We start from the raw sequence: 11,406 nt of genomic DNA, 5'->3' as shown, positions 1-11,406 counted from the left end.
TACATCAGTGATGTATTACACTTCTTTATGTCATAATATTAAGACAAAAGCTGTTGTTTTGTATTGTTAATTTAATGCTTGTGTTATATTATGTTGTGTGTTGTATGGGCTTATGCTTTATCTCACGATCTTTGGTGATGCAATAGTTACTTGGTAGGGAAAAGGAGAATGGGGAGAAAAAAGAAACAGGCGTGAAACCACAAGAAAATGTAGAAAAACCAGGGGAACAAATTGTAAGGACATGCAGAAAGCATAAACAAATCCTTTATTTATATTTCAGGGACACACAGAATTACACACGACATGATCCACAGCACAATTTCCCTTGACATTCCCCAAGCAGATATTGATCTCAACATCTGATACACATGGTCTATCTCCCTGCTGAATTACATAATTAATACAATTATAACATATTAAAAGGCATAACTATTACTGAAACCTCACAAGGCTACAATGCATAACAATTAGCATCACACACACAAATCCTCCATTAAACCATTGTGTGTTTATGAAGTGTTGAACTTGAAGTGACAAACCTCATAACTGATGGAAAAGTAACATACTTCCTACACAGATTAATTTTAAATACCCACAAGTGTTAGTTAGGCTGTATTTGAAAATGTAACAGATATTGTCATTATTATTTATTTATTTTGTTATTTATTGTCTTTATTATTTTTAACGTGAAAGCAACTGGCCTCTGAGATATTTTTGCAAGCTGGTAAGTGAACAAATGCACATACAAGAGCATTCATTTATGTCAGCAGTACTATGAAAGTTGAAATAAAATGGAAGCTTTTAAATAATACATTGCAGTCTCAAATCAAACATTAGAAAAATGACTCCATATTATACAGTATATTAAAAAAAGCAAGCCAAGATTTTTAATGAAACCCACTCATCAGAATCCAAGCAGCACAGCTTTAAATTAATTTGTCATGTGTCAGGCTTTTGACATTTCTTCTAGAACATTATAGATTTTGCATTACAGATATTAAAGATCGCCTGAGCTACATGCATATTTTCCTCCTAATCTCTTTTCATCTGTTGCTTTTAAAAAAATTACATTACCTTGCCAAATATTCTAGATATTAAATTGAAAAAAATCTCTCTGTATTCTTCAACCTGCACCCCTGACTAAGTAATGCAGGAATTTATAATATATTGTTTTAAATAAACTTGTTGCCATCATAACAATGCTGAATATTTTATTCACATCATGCAGGCGTTTCAATCCAATTTAAATCTTAAAAATACATAAGAGCACAACCACAGCCACTGAGATAGCAAGGCAATAAGCATTACCTCACATGAGGTGCAGGTCTTGAAAACTTATTTCAGACCATTGCAGTTCCTTAGAAGTTTCCTAGACATCTGATGTCTCATTTTCTGTTGCTGAACAGTGAAGAAATTTGGTTTTGAATACATGTTGAAAGAGACCTTTTTCTGAAATAAGATGTTTTTTGTGCTGTGGAAAAGTCACCCCAGACTGAAGTTCTGAGTCTTTGTTGGCAATTCACATTTGGCATGAATTCTGTGTATTCAAAGACCTGTCTCATATTAATTTGAGTTATAAATGCTGCCTTTTATATATATATACATTTGTGATGATGACAATGGTATTATTAATATTATTATTATTATTATTATATTACTGCTTAACACCTCATTCAATACAGAACAATATAGTCCTCTCAGAATGATGTCCATCCCAATCCTATTTAATTTAATATTGCATTACATTGGAAAGCTAGAAGAGCATGTTGAAATGCATTCACAGTAAAGTAGGAATGTAACCCAAAAGCTCTAAAATAGTAGTTAACGCGAGCAGAAGAAGACCACTAAAAACTAAAAACTGGAACAAGCGTGCTTAAGAGATCACATCAGGATACAAAAGACAGGGTTGATGGAGTCCTTTTTTTAATAAAGAAGGATTAATGGACCTAGGACAATATTGTCTCATGCTTTAAAATCGTCTATATTTAAATCTTAATTAAGGATTTATTTATTTAACTATTAATTAATTTGTATGGCATGACCGTATTCTCCAGTGAACAGAACTCCACACAGACGACACAGAGGACATATTGACGTGTGAGCTCAGACATGTTTTGGCTTGACTAGAAGTTCTTATCCTTCAAAGTTTTGTTATTCACTAATAATATTGTCATATAAGCGGCGGCCTCAGTACACTCACCCTGGAGGCCTCCTTTTAGCTTAACTGGGGCTCAGCAGTGGATTTCAGCACTACCACACATTAACATCTGGTTGGTCATGACAGCCAAGAAAAAATATTCACATCGGCCTACACTTCATTAATAATACAAAAAAAAAAAACACGGCACAACTGTTGCAGAAAAAAGGTAGCTGCAGTACCAAACTGTGGTCTGCAGAAGGAAGCCCAGGACAGGTCTGAGAACGGGACCATCTGGAGTGGTGCTGATGACATGATGCATTACTGTAGAGTAAGCAATCCTTCCTCTGTGATTCTAATCTTTTAAATAATGTTTCCTCCTTGTTTCTTTCTGGGGGTTTATTTCTCAGTGTTTGTATTTAGAGAATGTTATAGGAGAGCAAAAACATTTCTATAATCCACTATATCTGTGCTCACCTAAAAACTATCAACACAGAGACATGTGCCCAAACATGTCCATATGCTCAAAACAACTCGTACCTAAAAAGTACTAAATATGTTACACTAAAAACGCAGAGGAAAAAGCACAATTTCTGAAGAATTATGAAACTGTGCATTAAAGTATGTATCAGTAAGCATTAGGCTGCTCCAACACATGTTGTACCTTGTGAAATTTATATGCGGGTTTTTTGGAACTGTCACGCTTAATTTGAATGCCTTTTCTTGTATCTGCTTTGTGTTATGCCTTTGCACACAGTTGTCTTCCAGAAGCTTTTCTCCAATTACCTATTTTTATATTTTTTAATGGTTGTTAAGGTAATGTCTTAAGGTCTGTGTTTTGGTAAATGTTTGTGTGTTTTAATATAATATTACAAGTACTAATTTGTTGTAATTATTAAAATTTTGGCAATAAAAATACATATGTCTTGCACAAACATAAATTGTATTACTCTGTATCCAAATGTGATCCATGCGGCTGTAATATCTGATCATAAACTAATACATTAAAATAAAATATCATATACATTTCTGATTAATACAGATGTTTAATGTTCCACCATTTAATTGAATCAATTTTGCACATTATTGCAGTTAAGATTAAGACAGAAAAACGTAGTTCCTGTCTCATCCACTCTAAAAATCAGGGTTATTCACAAATAGTTTAATGTTCGAGATCTATAAATCAACTAATACATTTGGGAAATGAGACACAAACATTAATCCTCCTGGCCATTCTGTAGAGAAATTATTTTGCTTTTTTTATAAACTTGGCTTTATATAAATGGCTCTTGCTGATCCCTTGGCTTGGTAAGTATTGCCTTGTAATGCAGAACGTGAAGTAATTATTTATTTGCACTGGAGTCCATACAGCAAATTCCTATGGCAATGAAAAACACATTTCCAGAGAAACAAGCAACTGAAAATGAAATGAGCTGGACAGAGCACTTTAGCTGCCTGCTAACAGTGCAGCCTTCTTATGTAATTGTTGTCTCTCTCAGAAAGAGGGTGGAGATATATCACTGTCAAGAAAGAAGGGGAATTTCACACATTTTTAGATGCATAGACAAACAAAATAAAAGCTAAAAAAATATGGAAAAAATTGATAACACTTTGGTTAGAGAACTGTGTATCTGTTGGTCTTTCTGCGTATATACTCTGTACATTTGTGGTGTGGGCAGTCAGAGCATGCTCAGATGTAATCAGTCATCTCAGGCACCTGACACGGACCCATATGCTTGACAAACCTGCGATTCCCCTAGTCTCCCAATGACCTCTATTACGCTTGGGGTTTGAACACTTTTCCAGGCGGCTGATAGGACTGATGTGGCAGTCTCCCCCTCTAGTCTCAGCAGGAACCTCTGCACGGCATGTGTCTGATTGGCCGGATCCAAAAACCCATTGTGGCGCAGTTGGCCAGATCTCACCTACAGGGTTCAAACCTCCATCTCGGGCGCACACCTCTGAGCTCTTCGTCTACACAGTCCTAAGTGACAGTTGCACACTTACAAAATAAGTGTCCCTTGATGCCCAGCAGTGCCCAATATGTCTTCAACCATTAAAGGCACCAGATTAGATTATTTTAAACTTTCCTACAACAGCTCGCTCCATACAGCCTTACCATACTGATTGGGACTGATGTACTGTTGCAATGTTATAACTAAAATTGAAAAAGTAATACCAGCAAGAGCACTGTAAGAAACACGATGTCCTCAATGACTGCTCAACAGATTGTCGTCATTGTTGCTAGAAGAAAGGAAGTAATAAATTCCTGCATTTACATTGTTTGTGGATGTACTGACTCATTTTCTACTCATGAAAAACTGACAACAACCAACTCGTCAATGCGACCATTCCTTCCTGCTACAGGTTTCATGACTGGTCAAGGAGAAGATATCTTTCCTATTTGCTTCAGGTCTTCCAACCTGTAGTTTCTTCTAATGAACACCTCACTGCCAAGTGTGATCTACATCTGTCCTACAGCTCAGCTAGTAATTCTCTTTTGGTATTCATTAATTCATTCACTGTACTGGAAACAATCCTAGGATGTCTAAATGTGCTACGTACTGAAAATAATATGCATCTGTTGTCTGCTTTAGATCTGATAAAGAAGCAAACTATTTGAATTTAACATTTGGCTGTAATGTATTTACACTCGCATACTTCCTATTTAAACTACTTCAGTCTCAGAATCCCTTTCAGTAACACCGTGTGCTTTAAATGGTCATTCATCTTAAATCCTGGCAGGGTGATTAGAAAATCCTTGAGAATACCAAAATGAAATACAGAAAATAAAATGTTTTCTTCATTTGTCACTCTTGGCATTTTTATACATGACTGTAAAAACTTGCTTGAAAAGCCACTTCCGCTGTCTGTGCATCATTAATTTCATCTCCCCTAAGAAGTCAGTCTTGTCATGTTGAGGCGGGGAGTGCAGAGGTGCTATTTTGGTTTGAGGTGATTGGACATTTGGAGGTTACCATGGAGATTATCTGTTGCATTGGTTTAGTCCTGCCCAAAGCTGTCATCAAACAGAGCTTCATTTATTACTGAGGTATCTGTGTCTTTTTTTTTTCTCCAAAACTTTTTTTTTTTTTTTTTTTACCAGAAGGCATTCATCAGTATGCCATTTCGTCACCTTAAAGTGATGACTTTTCAGATTTCCTTGAACAGAAACGATAGTCCTAAAGAGAAGAATGGCTTCCCATTAGCCCTCTGGAAATTGTATAATGAATGAGGGTGTCTGTTTTTTGTCAAAAGTTCAATAGATAGAAGCGTCTATGGTAAAGAGTCCATTCCCTAAAGAAGAATCACAAAAGCATTTTAAAACCCTACTGTGTAGTTTAAGCCTGTTCTAAGCCGTGACATTACCTTAATTGAATTTTTGTGGAACTGAACATTTCTTTCTGAAGCCGATTACATTATAGATATATAATTCTAACAAAACATTGTTTTATTATTTAAAAAAAATGATTTGGTATTTTCGTCACACTTGCAAACTTGATGTGGTCGGGATATTTTTCTATTTTTCGATCTAAATCCACCTTTTTTACAATAGAAAAAATGTCAGTTAAAACAGTTGATGTGAATGTCTCAGTGGAAGGTTAGAACATTTATTCACGACCATCTTCTAACCCAACCCAGCTTCCAGGTACTTCTTTCCACTTAATCTATGAAAGGGCTTTTGCCAGGCTACACAACCTATATGGACAGGGTTTTGCTTTAAACTGACTTTTAAGTGGTTCAGTGGATGCTGCTTAGTAGAATTCACTTCATCACAGAGACGGGGGTGATGAACCCAAAATGATTTTACTTGTGAGCCCAGTGCAAAGGTAAGTGTCGAAAACCCTGTGAATCCCCAGTCAAGCTCAGCAGACTCAGTGTATTTACAGGAATTCTCCCTGGGTAATTTGGATTACAATCCTATATGGTTTAGATTCTCATCCTTTCAGTTAATAAAAATACTTATGTGATGAGAGAATATATCCTATACATATATAGATAGATATATATATATATATATATATATATATATATATATATATATATATATATATATATATATATATATATATGTGTGTGTGTGTCATATTATATATGCTATGTCATATGGTGGCTTTGTAACATTCAATCAACCTAGTAGCTGAAAAGATATGAAATACGAAGAGGTTAAAAGAAAAAAACACCAAACCATTTGGGCGTGTAAAAAACATTTTCAAATCTGCCCCCAACATTTACCACAGTGCTTTACTTTCCACCTCTGTTTTTCACATTCCCACGACTGAGCAGCTGAACAGTTGCTGTGTCTCATTTACAGCTGCTGACATTCTCTGTCCTGTTCCCTGACACTGATATTGCAACATTATCACACTATAAGTGCTGCATTTGATAGAAGGAATTAAGAAAAAAAGGGGGAAAAAGTTTTCTGTGGTGGAACTTCACCCCTAACCAGTTCACTTACATGGTCAAATGCAAACACAACAATTTAGCAGGGAATCTAGCAGCAACTGCAGAACAATGTCTTGCATTCATACACTGTTGTGCAGTTTTTAGAGGCGCAATGTGAAAAGTGAACTCTGCATTTATGCACATTGTGGCTCTGCAAAGCTCAGACTGATCTGTGATAGCATGGCGGGGATCACAGGCAGAGGGTTGTTGCCTACGATGTGGGCCCTTCTGATATTACTACTCTTTCAGCTGTTGACGCTTCCACTATTGAAGTTCTGGTACAATACCTTAAATGAATAAACATTTATACAAGGAACCACAATGTTACACATATTTTCCTGTCCTATGCAAAAAGATGTCCAACATTAGGTCAGTTCGAAAGGGCCAGAATTGAAAATATATATTCTGAATTTCTCTAAGATGAGCTTTAAGTGATAGATAACTGTTTTTTCATTTGATCAAATGTCTCATCCACATTTTAAATGTGCAGATTTGATTCAGCATAACAATTTTTCTGATATTTCTAATATTTTTTCTGATGGTTTTAATTTTACTTTGTGATGTAATGCTATTAATTTATGCTTTTTGGGGAGGGGGGGTATTTGTTCAAGAACAGTAGTCTCAGTAATCTCTCTGTATAATTAAATTCCTGGATCAATGAGTCTGTTTAATTTGGTAAAGAATGAGTCCACAAAAAATATAAAGCATCCCTAGTATTTGTTTTATTTTAGCGCTGTTCCTTTATCCAGACAACTGTATGTTTCATGTGTCTCCTTGCCAGATTAGATGTCAATGAAATAAATATTCTTCTTCATGTAGTAAAACCTGATAGCTTGAGACAAATGAAAACTTAAGAGCCAACAACCTCTTTGTCCAAATTACTTTATCAGCACCCCTTGGAATTGGTGGTGGCTGAGATACTTCTCTGAACTATCCAAATTATTTAAACTGATGATGAAAAAATGCTGTTTAAACTGAGGAAGCATGTTCAAAGTGTAGGTGTTCTTTACTGTTTGTAAAAAAATACATTTTCATAAGTTTATTTTTATATTTAGATAACTTTACCACTGTGTCAGCCATAAAGTTAATGTTGAGCTTTATTTAAATGTATTTAAATTTAGAATCAGCCCATAGTGTTACCACTTGTATTGTATCAAAACCCTCTAATTGGGGGATTTTTTTCCAGCAAAATGAGTGCAGATAAGTGGGGACAATACAGAACTGAATGCTCCTGTTTTAGTGTGGAGGTATGTGTATTTTGTTTTTCTGTGAAGCTGTAACTGGCTCTGGAGAATTAATGAATGGATAATTACATGAATTAATATATTGTTAAGGATTAGAAACACAATTTAATGACAAGGTATATATGACAATAATGATATATTATAAAAAAAGACATGTTATAAAAATCATATTATGACAAAACAAATGCTCGATCTGATGAAAAGCCTGACTCCGCAGTCCATCACAGACTTCAATTTCAATATTTCTCCTCTCTGTGTTTTTGACAGGATTCCTTCATGTACCTGCTGTCAAGCACACTGTGTTTTTACTAGTGTGATTCGCAAGGAAGATTAAGTTTTGATTTTGGTCCAGGTACAGATTAAGGTGCACATTTAAATTATATAATTGCTCGTGTACAGGTATAAATGTGATGCATTTACTACTTGAAATAGTATAGCTGGGAATTTACCACATACAGGATATATCAGTCTGCTCTTGCAATGGCTCTGTTCTTGACTACACTGCAATTTCCCCCGGCATTTCGGTTCACCCCCTGAGTAATATGGCAGCACCTGTTCAACACAACACATAGCTTTTTTAAAAGAATACCTCTCAATGAAGAAATGCCTCAGGGTGGCCAGTCAGATAAAGGGACCTACAAGTATCATATGGTAGTTCAAAGTGAGCATTAAAGCCACTTGTAAAGAGCAACAATACCCACCTTATTTACCATCCATGATCTTTCATTTTGGGCATCTTAATTAGGACTTCATTTAAGGCTGTCACCTGTGGGGATTCCTGTCATCTTTCAAAGGTATGAAACTGGCATCAATACTACATCGTTTTCATGTGTTCACTTTGTACACGATCCCGGCTCTATGCAATTGCTAATTGTTAATTGCCAATGTACGGCCTCTACCACTATTGCCAGTGGTTTTGCGCTTTCTAATTACCCGCTAACTAGAAAACAGTTGAATGTCTCACAACACAATTAGTCACTAAGACCCTGAGAAAGTTATATATGGGCTTAATTATCTAATTAAATGTGTACAACACTCCATAGGAAACATTTTGAAAGATGTAACATTTGTTCGCCTCTTTATTTAGCCAATAATTTGCGAATGAAAAATATTAGATGTGGACTACAGTAATATAATCTCAAAGTGTGAAAATTGTTGCTGCAGATTATTTCCTGTTTTATGTCATTATCAGAGCTGCGCGAGACTCCAGTGGAATGCTTTTGCGTCACAAATACTGAACCTGATTGTCTTTGTATTAATGTGTCAAAAAATAAAAGTTATTGAAACACAAAATATATAGCATTTACAATGTCTTATTGTTTGCATGCTTAAATAACTATGGATTGCATTGTTATTTTTTGGGTGATTAAGCTTCCAATGCAAGAATATTATTATTATTATTATTATTATTATTATTATTATTATTATTATTATTATTATTAATGTTTGCCTTTTTGTGTCCTTATGAAGCACATTTGTTTGGTACATTTAACCAGTTTAATATAAACTGAAACGGATTTTTTTTTTTTTAAATATGTAAAAACGTATGAATGAAGCGTACTTCCCTGTGTTACACTGGGCATTTTAGGATGTAATATTATTAACCAACAGGTTTGCTTAATTGTAATATTATATGAAAACCGTAAAATAATTAAAGTATTTCTGAGAGACATGTAAAGTACCTGTGCATCCCAGTAAGATAGCATTGCTTTCCCTTGCTGAAAATATTTGCTTAAACCGTCATAACACAAACCCAATGATGTGTGTGCTGTGCCCTGTTGGGATGGCATTAGTGCCAGTTTGTGGAGCCCGTTGTCTGCACTGATTACGGTCCCTATTGTCTGAGACCCAGAGCAAGCCCCCACAGCCAACACCGCATTAGCGCACCATGATTTCATATTTCATGTGTTTCTATGAACCTCCCGACTGCTGGATTTCCGGCTCTGTGCAGTAAAGCATGACAGGCTCCGTGTGCAGTTATTAGGAGTTAATACAGCCCGTCCAATTTTAGCTCCAATACAACAAAACCTCCCATAGGCTAGGCAAGAGTTTTTCATAAGGGCAATTTGAAAACAGGCAGAACCGGGTGTAAGTGAGCATTTGGTGGCGTAATTCGTTGTATTCTTAATTAAGACAGCCAAAAACTGGGTCAACAGCAGTAACCAAGTGGCTGATACTGAAAACAATTATCAATGACTATTAAATAGCAATATGAACCAATTATTTCAGGGATTCGGCCAAAGGTGTGAGACAGACGCACGTAAACATCATTACCAATAGATGCGCAGACGGATACGCACCGAAAACGCGCACAATGTGTGTTTGGCTATGGATGTACACATGCATTCACCTGTTCAGGTTTCGGATGTAGATTGTTCAATATTTTTGGATATGCATGTATACATGATGCATTCACATGTTCAGGTTTTGGAAGTGGGGTTTCTGATTCCCACAAAGAAGAGGGCTGCTCCCATGTCACCCTCACTGTGCTGCCCCTCAGCTCGCAGGCTTTTTCCCTGATCAGATTATGAATTTCCCTTAATCCCGGCTCTATCTGCCGCCGTCTTTCTCAGTTCAATATCACTAATGTCAGCTCGATTGGCTGCATTAGACAGATGTCCAAATCTCCCTCCTCAATCCGATTCCCCGTAATACTTTCACTGCTATTAAATCCACATGGCTGGCCTTTTACTTTTATTCTAATGGGCAGGTTATTTTATTTACAACATGAGATGCATTAAATACATATAAGGGGTGCAGAATATTCCTAAAGACACTAACAGATTACACACAAGCATAAATTGTATGTGTGTATGTGTGTGTGTGTGTGTGTGTGTGTGTGTGTAATATACAAAGAGAGAGAGAGAAATCCATCCTGCAAATTGTGAACTTAAAATAATGTAAATGCATCTGTTTGTGTATAATAATAATAATAATAATAATAATAATAATAATAATAATAATAATAATAATAATAACTGTTCTTGCTATTGTCCAAAACGACACAAATCCACATCCACTTGAGATGCCTTTGTGGAAGATTTTCTGTAAGATTTGCTCTTTCCATGTGACTTGTGCAAATCAATAGGGAGGGAATCTATCAATCCGCCATCATGTCAGGACAAATCAAAATAATGCGTCTATTATTTCAATCAATAGACTATTTTCATAGGCAACATCTGATCCTCTCAGGATCTGTGTGCCTCGTTCGCCACACAAACAAATCATTAATACCCCCGCCAATAAATATAATACACGCAATGGTATCTTCAGAAATGCTATAATCGATCAGTAACGAGGGGGGAAACACGTCTTTCAGGATCGCCAGGGTCTCCAGCAGGCCTGTAGTTTATAGTACAATCGCTGTGTTGGTGGGTTTTAGGAAAATTATTAAGGCACAGTGGTTTCATTTATGCATCGTGTTTAATGATTTTAACAGATAAATACATCCACAGAGCAATACAAACTGAATCCGGGGGGTGAAACTTTTAAATACAGGTGCTACACACATTTAAGTCAGCAAGTTAATTTCAATTAAAACTATTGTGGATGAGTATTATTATGATGACGATGATTGTT

This window comes from Amia ocellicauda, chromosome 8, assembly GCF_036373705.1.
Source record: "Amia ocellicauda isolate fAmiCal2 chromosome 8, fAmiCal2.hap1, whole genome shotgun sequence".
NCBI lineage: Eukaryota > Metazoa > Chordata > Actinopteri > Amiiformes > Amiidae > Amia > Amia ocellicauda.
Note: the sequence above shows the minus strand (reverse complement) of the source record.